The sequence below is a fragment of the Rhipicephalus sanguineus genome, chromosome 1, assembly GCF_013339695.2.
Source record: "Rhipicephalus sanguineus isolate Rsan-2018 chromosome 1, BIME_Rsan_1.4, whole genome shotgun sequence".
Classification (NCBI taxonomy): domain Eukaryota; kingdom Metazoa; phylum Arthropoda; class Arachnida; order Ixodida; family Ixodidae; genus Rhipicephalus; species Rhipicephalus sanguineus.
Window position 1 is genome coordinate 245,868,613 of NC_051176.1, and position 9,012 is coordinate 245,877,624.

Consider the following 9,012-nt stretch of genomic DNA (forward strand, 5'->3'; position numbering starts at 1 on the left):
GACAGGAGTGCCGAACATAAATAGCTGGTCACGCATCCTATATATGTAGCAGAATATATGTTTCATTAGCATGGCATATACCGATTGTACACGCATGCATGTATGACAGTCTCGCGATATATGGCGAACTAGATGTCACGATATGAATAACTTCATTAGCCTCAATGACAAACAAGACGATGTACGCAGCTCTTTGCTGGCTGCTTCGCATTACATCGATTCCCACACTGCGTGGGATCTGCCGATTTTTTTCAATTTGGAAGCTTTCTTCCCAAGAAATGCGCATGGATTTCCTTAGTAGTTTCCGGCTATTCAAGCGGGTGGATAATAATGTCTCTTTGTGATACCTTGCGTGGGTTGTAGTGCGATTCCAGTTATTGAATCCTGACAAGCGCACGTTATGTTCACGATCAACCAGAACGAAGATTTCAACAAATTAACGAAGTTTCGCAAACTTTTATACCCATGACCTTGCGGCACACAATGACATATGTGGATTGTAGTCAGTGGCGTAACAACCCGTTCGCGAGTGGAGGGGGGGGGGGGGTGGCGTCGTTCACTCTGTCCGCCGTATATATATATATATATATATATATGTGTGTGATTTGAGGTGATTTTTACATTCATAGAGCTGATCAGATGACTTGCTCTTCAGAACTGTTTGTTTTAAATCAAGGAAACATCTGCACAAAGATTGTACAGGCTGGGCCTCCCTATACCGCGACAACACAGCAGTGTTTAATAACATATTGGAAATATTACCGTGAAGTTTCAACAGTGCACCCAAATTTAACCTGATCATCTGAGCATTGCATCAGCAAAATTCACAGTCTTAGTTTCGCGTTGTAGATAAGATGAATATGAAGAACCTTCTGCGACTCTAGTACCTTAATTTCTCACTTATTAAACAAAACATGTAGCTGACAAAGCAAGGCACTTCGTAGAAGTCTTCAGGATAAGCCGAGTGCCCATTTCTTTACTGTTAGAGCCCTCTAATATCAAGTCTTTCTTAAGAAGAAGACCAATTTCAGTCGATTAATACTTAAGCAAACCACATTGAGCTGGTTGTATATAGTTATAAAATTATAAATGACTACGAATTTATATACTAGGTGTCGTTCCTTGCCCTCCTACAATGTGGGCGATTATAACGTTAAACTACCCCACATTGTTTCCTTCCGTGTAGGTCGTTAGCTGTTAATGATTGGTCGAAATTTTCTGGGTCATGCTCACAGCAGCTGCTCGTAAAACGACGCAACAAATGACGCGTAAGTGATCCACCGCGTAATTGCCACGTACGCATGACTGCGTAAAAAAAAATAATGAACTATTTTCAATACGGCGTATTGTTTGTCATTGGTTCTTCGCTATTCGTCAAAATTTTTCAAGGTGCCATAAAATCTCCTTGTTACGCGACGTCACAATGTCTGCGAAAACTCGCGGCGTTAAAATGAAGTGTGCACAATAAGCAGCACATTACTGTGCTGAACAATAACTCTCTTTTTTTTTTTTCGGAATAGCCAGACAGTGTCTCTTTCTGAACGCAATTTAAGAAGGCTGCTCGGCAATCACATTGGCAGCGGCTGCTTATAGCAGCGGGCGAGATGGATTCATATGTGTATAATAGATACTTTCAGTTGTAATATAACGATGTTGAGCTGTTTTTGCGCGTGTACAACTCTCTGTGAACGCATCGTTGCTGACAAAGAGGTAGAGAGAGAAATAAGCATTATTAGGAACAGACACAATCCTTTGCAGGTAGGCAGCCTTCTTAGTCCAGAAAACCGTGGACGCTGATCATCTCCCTGGTGAGGTAGATCAAGTAACGGGGCAAACTTGTAAGCTGGGCTTCTCAATGTGCTCGAGTCCAGTGCCTTGTTACAAGCCGCCACGATCGCTGCAGGCTACCATATGATAAGCCAAGTGAAGCAGGCTAATGGGAGACTAAAGTGGGAATCTATTTTAGCTGTCCTGGATAGGCACAACTAAAATACTGGACACTTCTGCACACTCATCAACTCACAACAGCTTGAACATGGAGCAGTGGTGATGCTATTCGTTTTCAAAGAAACAAACAGAATTTCCTGGGAAAGGAGAGCGTTTGATTGGGCTATAAAACGTTTACTGGTTCCCGCCCATATTTCCGTCGCGGATTACTTAAATTTCAGGCCAGGCAGGGCAAAGTAAAATCATGACAGATTGCTGTAAGGTTATAGAGCCCCTGCTGAGCGATAGCCTCATCTGCAATGCTCGAGCGCCGGGCGCGCAAGCGTGGAATAGGCAGCCCGCACCGCATGTAGCCTACAGTGCGTGGTCATGACACACGGAGGACAGTCGTCACAGCAGAATCGTAGGACAAATTTTATTCCAAAATTACGCTATTGCTGCGTTCAAGTAAAACTTTGCCTGACTTGATAGTTTCCCAGTCTGCAGCCGACAATAACCACTGTCGAAAGTGGGGGGGGGGGGGGGGGCTCCGCCCCCCAAAAATTTCTCAGTGGGGGAGGGACCCACACACACACACACACACACACACACCATGTTATGTTCCAGTTTTATTTTTGAGGCTGTCTTTCAGACTTGGCAAAAACTATGTGTCACGCATTGCGCAACACTTTATTGTTTTTTTTCACAATGGCCTAGAATTTGCTCATTGACACTCTTAGGAAACTCATTATTACATATATTAGGAAAGTTGATAAGTTATAGCATTAACTATTTTTTTACTTAAACGAAGCACAAAAAATACAGCCTTACTTACTCCAAGCGACGGCAAACAACATTAGATTGGTTTTGTCCAGCTAAGTGGCTCTACCACGTTTAAAATTTTGGCACATGTTACGTGGCACACCTGGTAGCTCTTAAAGGGCAAGCGCGTGCGGGGCGGGGAAGAACGCAATTGCAGAGCTGAAGCAAATTTACAAACGGTTACACGTAAAGAAGTTTCACTCAGTTACTTTTGGCCCCCTTAAATCGCGGGAGGGGGAGGAGGAATAAACTTTATTAAGGGAAACCAGCAGGTTTAAGTGGCCGGGCCTAGGCCTCCCATGAGGGGACGTCAAGGGCTTGCCTCAACGCCGCCTCGCGGGCGTGCTGGGTCGCCCAGGTTTGTTCGTCAAGAGCGGAGCTCCGCAGAGCCTCGCGCAGCCTCGACGAAAGGGTCGTGGTGTTAGTGTGTGTGTACTGTGCCGGGCACTCACACAGCATATGCGAAAGCGTCGCCGGGTGAGTGCCACAGCACCGGCAGTTGGGGGTAGTGTACACGTCCGGGAATATGAGGTGGAGGCGGGAATGAAAAAGTTTTAATCACAAATGACATGCTTCGGATGACTGCGGACACAACGCCATATAGTTTCATCACTTCCTCTGGCTACGCGACTACGCAAGTTCGGCCGATATGCCTTTAGCCTTTTATGTGGGACTCACTCGCGCCATTGGGCAAGCGTTTAATGATGTGCCGCCCCTCACGGAAGCAGCGAAGCATTTGTGCAAGGTTGTTGCTCATCGCCTGAAGGCAACATTTTGCACAAGTTTAGCGCAGATATTGACGCAACTTGTACTTCACGCTGAAGAAGCGTATCACAATTGAATGTTTTGGCTGTTTCTGAATTGTTCATCAAAAAAATAAAATTATGAAAACGCTGCTGATAGGAGACGAGGGTCGAGCTGGGATGGGTCCCAGCCCCGGCAATTAGCCACCTGCCGTTTCGATCACCGATACAATTACTTCGGATACGCGATCTGCAACTTCGCAGCTTGTACAGAAGAGAAAAAAATCTCTCGCCGATTCCAGTACAGCGCCATCTCGAGGAACATTCAAATTCACATATTCTTGCCAGCACAAACGTTGCAGCAAATCGTGGCCCAAATTTGAGCACTCTTAATATGCACAGCGCATGCGCCATCTGGAGTACAGGCACATAGACCGCTTGACGAAATCGCTACACAATCTGCGGGCGGCTCGACCGAACATAACGAACGAACAAAAAATACAGCACTGAAGCACCTATATAATGATTAGCGTTGCTGATGAGGCAATACACTATGCACGTCTCTGACAGCTGTCAAGTGGAGACGCTAGGAGTTAAAATGTGATGCACAAATGTTACTTTTTTTTACCCGCTCAGAGGCATTTCCTAGTCCTGACATTCCTTAGTTGAGAAAAAGCTTTAAACTCACAAAACACTGTTTCCTTATCTCTGTAATTTTGGAAAAAGCACTCCCGAGCGTATATTTTCGATTATGATCGCGAGAGCTATATTGAAGAATTGAGCTATATTTAAAGAGAAGGCTCGGAGCGGTGGACCGACGTAATTGGATTCGAATCCGCAACACAAGCTCTGAAATTATAAATGCGACAAAATAATTCAAGCGTAACGAATCTTTAGAAGGGAGTTCTGGATGCAGGTTTCATTCAACCGGATGTGTCGCTCACTCGGCGCCGGTTGATCTTGCCACGTGCCATAGCTAAGTAACATTAATTGACGATGTTGAAGACCTACAAAAAAATTGCCATCACACACCGACAATGGGCAGACTGTCGCCGATTGTCCAGGAAGCGCTCGAGATTAGTCCAATGTGCGGACCACATTATATCATTGGATATAATAACAACACACAGAGAGTGAAATGCGCGTGCGTCTTTTGTTCCTGTGGTCCTAGTCAACACATTGTAACGCGTTAAAAGACGAACCCATGCCAACTAGCACCCGTTGCAGCATTGTTGGAATTGGTTATGTCGAAAAATCTTGCGACACCTGATGAGTCCGAAGAATAGAACGTTTGCCTCTGAAGCAGGCCGTTCAAGAAAATAAACCAGAGATGAAAACCCGAGAACGAACAGTAGAGGGGCGTAGCGAGTTCGTCGTTGACGGCCATGCATTTCACTCCCGGTTCTCCACGAGCTCACAAAAATATCATTCTCGAATAAGTTTTTATGTTTTCTCAATTCTGCGCCCTCCGGGACTCAACGTAGCGCCAGAAACACGGTTAGCGCGTATCCAGAATGTGGGAGGGAAACGCCGCGAGAATATCAATGCTATGTCTTCGTCTATATACAGCCAGAGGCAGAATGACTGTGTCGATATGCTGCGCCCGAGGTGCATACATTTTCGAGATGACACGTTTATCACTCTTCGCTTTTATTTTGCTGAGTGCCAAAAAAAAAAGAGAGAAAAGAATATGGAAGAAGGTTAATGACATTCTCAAATGCAAGTGAGGGAGAAAGAAAATTTATTAGAAGTCGTAGAGGTCGGCCTGAGCTACAGTACGCTCTGTCGTGCTACCCTGCGTAGGGGAAAAGGAGAAAAAAGTGATTAACTATGGTGATGGTGACAGGAAGAACTGTGAGCCTTCTCATGTACCTCCCTTGATACAACCTCCTTTGACTACAGCCGCTGAAAACAATATCCAGAAAACCTTTCCAGAAAACAAAAAAGAGAAAGAGAGAAGAGGATTCAGTTTTTAACACAACGCAGACAAAACATGGTCCAGACCACGGGCCTGAGATTCGTGGGACCGTTGCTAACGGTTGTTTTTACCGCTCAGACGATAGCTTTAGCACGATGACATTAAAGGGGCCATGGACACCCAATCTTCGATCATAATCTGCGTTATGCGGATTAATCCTTATGCATTCACAAATAAGCTGGCGAAATTTTAGCGCATTTGGTCGGGAACTTCATATATAATCGAATATTTTTTTAAACAACTGAGCGGCCCGAGAGTCAGGCAACACTGGTGCACTCGCGAGCCGTGACGTAACAAGCAGCTAGCTGTGCAAGCGTCTGCATTGCGGCAAACAATATTGTTCCGTGGTCAGCTGCACATGATATCGAGATATTTGAGCTTTCTTCAGCTTGGCACTGAAATTGAACGATTTGCAGCGGCTCAAACATTGGTTGAAGACGACAGCTCCGTTCCGAGCTGCACATGACGTCACACGCGCCATCGCAAAATGGCGGTCGCCGGCGGTGGGCGGGGATTACAGCCGGCGACTTCTAGAGCTTGTTTTGCACTGAAATATTCTTTTACGGCCCACTTTTGAAATCTGTGTAGGCATAATAGACCCTCTACTTCTAGTCTTCGCTGAAAACCACAAATCTTGGGACGACCGTGTCCTGGTCCCTTGAAATAGGGACACTAAAGAAAAAAAATGATTTTTTTGTATATTAGTAAATTACCCTATCACAATGCTGGAGGCACGACTCTTACCACGAGAAGACGCTCGACAAGCCATAAAATGAGCAAAAATAAAACACATGGGGCGACGCCGCCCTTGAGTTTCCCCGCACAGACTCGTCGTGACGTCACAGATTTTGACAGCGTCTGTGAGAGCCTTCATATTTTACAGACAAAAAATGAATTACATTGTGTACTGTTGTAGTTACAGGAAATTTAATTGAGGCAGTTTGGCCAAAATACGAAAAAAAGAAATCCGTGACGTCACACTAAAATTCACGCGCCGGTGTTTTGGCGCGAAATTCAACAATGAACCTATGATGGAGAAATTAACCATAGAGTTCTCAAATAATAATATGTCGGTATAATTATTTAGCGTTTCACTTCAGTGTGCCTTGTGTTCGTGCATGTTACGGCCAGTGAGCGGATACGTTCAGAACATTGTTTATTCCTTATACCGAATACTATATGCTATGGATTAAGCACGCCGCGCGCTCAAATCGGGATTTGAGGTGTCAAACTGAGTAGAAAGTGTATATGCTGGATTTTATTATGTTAATCTCGCGCTGATTTTGTCGAAAATAACGTAAGCTTACGTGAAATTACAGGTGACAGCCTTCATGTCTTACACGCGCTGCGCTCGTGCAGTGCTCTAATCCGCCGTGGAAGAAAGTGATGCATGCAAACATGACACAAGAAAAAACAACACAAACGCCACGGCATTTGTGTTGTCCGTTTTTCCTTCTTTTGAGTCCGTATCTACACGCTCTATTTTCCTCTACGATGACTTCCTAATAAATAGCTCAATTGTGTGCCATTCTAAGCTCTAAGGCTTAGAATGGCACAAAATTCTAAGCCATTCTACTGAAGCTATTCTAAGCTCTAAAACTTAGAATGGCTTCAGTAGTTACACCTAATAAACGCCCCCATTTGCTCAAGCGGGGCACACCAACCCAAATGGGCAGTTCGCACGCATATATGTTCGCCTTTATTGCTGATCCCCCCCCTCCCTGACTAAGCCTTCGCTACACATGTAGTTGCAGACCTGGAATGGAATCCCAGGAAGCCCGATCGTGATCTACCCGGGTTCTCAATCGAACAATAGTGCACAAGAAAAGCAAGGAAAGAAAAAGTTACTTGAAGCGCACGGCAAACAGCTGATGGCCTTTCAGCGATGGGTATGCGCGAGTAAGCGCGATATCGTATCACCCGGAGATCGAAAAGCCGAGTCACGCGGTTCGCTGCTATTCGGACGATTGACTCGAATGTGTTAGCCCTGCTGCTTTTGGTAAAGTGAAACTGAGTTCGTTTTCACTGGAGAACAAAAAAAAAAAAAGCAAGGCACACGCGCTTTTGGGAACTGCGGCCGTTTGCCAAGACAATCGGAAAAATTTTCTTCCGGCGAAAACGTTTGCAGGACGCTGCGAGAACCGTGGCTCGCGGCGATATTTCTGGTAGGATGCCTCGAGCCACGGTGACAAGCAGTGGTTGTGGTGACGACACTTTCCAGAAACATTCGAGACCTCGTCGAATCAAGGCCCAAAAATTCGAGTGAACCTCGTCGAATCAACGAGAAAAAGAACAAGAGGCACGCCCAGCGTATCTCTTCTGCTTTTGTCGTCCTTACTTTTCCGAGGGACTTGACACATGGGGTTCTAGCCAAAGTTCTTTTCGGCCTCACCTGGCCGGCCTGAAGGTTCGGAGGCCTTCCTCCTCGGTCACGACGGCGGTAATCCCTGAGGACGACGCGGCGGCTGGGATGTCAACACGGCTGCGTCCACGTGCGAAGCTCAACACCGGCACTCGGGGAAGCCCGCTGCGCGCGCGTGGTAGAGTGTGGGGCGCCCAACGCCAGCGGCGCTCAGTCTGGACCGAAAGCGGTACGAAGCCGCGCGCACCGCGTTGAGCGATATGGGCGCGCTAGCCGCGCCTGATAAACGCACTGGCGGCCGATCACGTTGCGGCGGCAACAACAGCCTGCGCTCGCAAGCAGCAGGCCACGAGTGCAGTCGTGCAATGCCGGGACGCGGCCCGCCGCCGCTCGACGCCGCCGCCGCCGCGTGGTGACGTCGGGCCTGGTCGGGCCACGTGACGCTGGCAAGCGCACCGCCGCTTTCTTACGGGTGGTTGCCACTCCGCGCGCTCGACCACTGTGACACCCAGGGCGCTGACACCCTGAAAACATGCTGCGAAGCATCGGTGACATGACATGCACTTTACGCGTGCTCCACGATGGCACCGAGCAACTACCCGAAGTTTCCTTGGGGATCAAAATTCACTACTCACCAAGAAATTCGTGTCAGGTGCGCACGCGTAACGCTAATATTTACAAAATGTAGTTTCAGTCTGGACAGCTACAACGATTTTTGTTTTCACACACAGTATAAAAGGGAGATACTTATGGTCAGAGAACGGCGGTGCTACGCATGCCCGAACAGCAAGACCACGCTGTTAAGGGAGGGGGGAGGGCAAGCGCTTTCACCCCCCTCCCGTAACTGGCGCCTCTGGAAGCACCGATATATATATTTATTCTCTTATCCCTAAAGGGGCAAAAATGTCAGGAGAGTAAATTCAGGGTAAAATTTCATTTCTGAATTTCGCACCAAAACCTCAGAATCTGCATGTAAGCGTGACGTTACTGTTCTCAAAAGTTTTTTTTTTATATTTTTACCACATCGGCTACATGAAACTTGCTGAAACTTGCGACGTCAAGCATCTGGCTTCCTTAGAATAAACTGTGATTTATTTCTACCAACAATCCAGTTCTAACATGCGAAGCTGAAACTTGGAGGATAACAAAGAAACACACGGCGTGCAATGGAACGGAAAATG

The 9,012-nt window shown here is 46.6% G+C and overlaps 1 protein-coding gene across 1 annotated transcript in view; it reads right to left on the bottom strand.

Moving 5' to 3' along the window:
* The window catches only part of LOC119376094 (uncharacterized), a 114,122-nt gene extending 105,951 nt beyond the window's left edge, over nucleotides 1-8,171 (bottom strand). The window contains 1 exon segment of the mRNA XM_049410904.1: nucleotides 7,862-8,171. The gene's annotated coding sequence lies outside the window, so the exon portion shown is untranslated.
* Between the last annotated feature and the right edge of the window lie 841 nt (nucleotides 8,172-9,012).